Raw genomic sequence first — 883 nt, forward strand, 5'->3', positions numbered from 1 at the left:
TCTCTCTTGGTTAATCGGCTGTGCCCGCCGGGTTTTTGTTTAGCAAATTATGATCTGAAATGCGGGATCTTAGCCGAATGTAGACCATCAGAGCGGGATCTTAGGGGTGGCTTTTGTATAGTAAAAATTCTGTTTTCCTAAAACAACGGGATCTTAAGCGAACCGGGACCGTAAGCGGTGGGATCTTAGGCGGAGACTACTGTACAACAATCAAATTAAACCGAGTATAGTTCTTTCTAACAAGACTCAAACTCTTATCCACCCTACCCTACCCTCTCCCATCATCTGATATGATTTGGTGTTTCTTTAACGTAGAAAATATTCATCATTATTGTAGTTGAGTATTGACTTCATATTCTAATGGAGCCTCTAGATATCTACATTCGGGCATTCGCGCAGCGCAGCGTAGGTAGCCCACAGTTCTGTAACGAGAGAGGGTTTCTATCAGGCGTGCGGTGCCGCCCACTAAGCATCCTCCATTACTTTTAATCTCCTTGGCTCACAATTAAAACCAACACTGCTCACGTACTACTTCCGGTTTATAATTTCTTTCGTCAGCTCGTGCATGTGGAGTCTCATAAGTCACACAAATCATATATAAAATCACACTTTTTCACTTTTCCTGCAATTCATAAGCTGTAACGAAAACAGTCGTAGTATAAAGGGGGTGACAGAACTTTTGTAACTCGGTATATATACATAATTCAAAATTCCTACAAACTGAAAATGTTAGGTGTGTCCCGCGCGCTTGTATGACCTTATGCAGTTGCGAGCGCCGTAAAACACTTTACAAAAACAAGAGAGAGAGAGAAAGAGACAGACAGAGAAAGAGACAGACAGAGAGAGAGAGAGAAAGAGAGAGAGAGAGAGAGAGAGAGAGAGA

This window comes from Aplysia californica, unplaced genomic scaffold (genome assembly GCF_000002075.1).
Source record: "Aplysia californica isolate F4 #8 unplaced genomic scaffold, AplCal3.0 scaffold00544, whole genome shotgun sequence".
NCBI lineage: Eukaryota > Metazoa > Mollusca > Gastropoda > Aplysiida > Aplysiidae > Aplysia > Aplysia californica.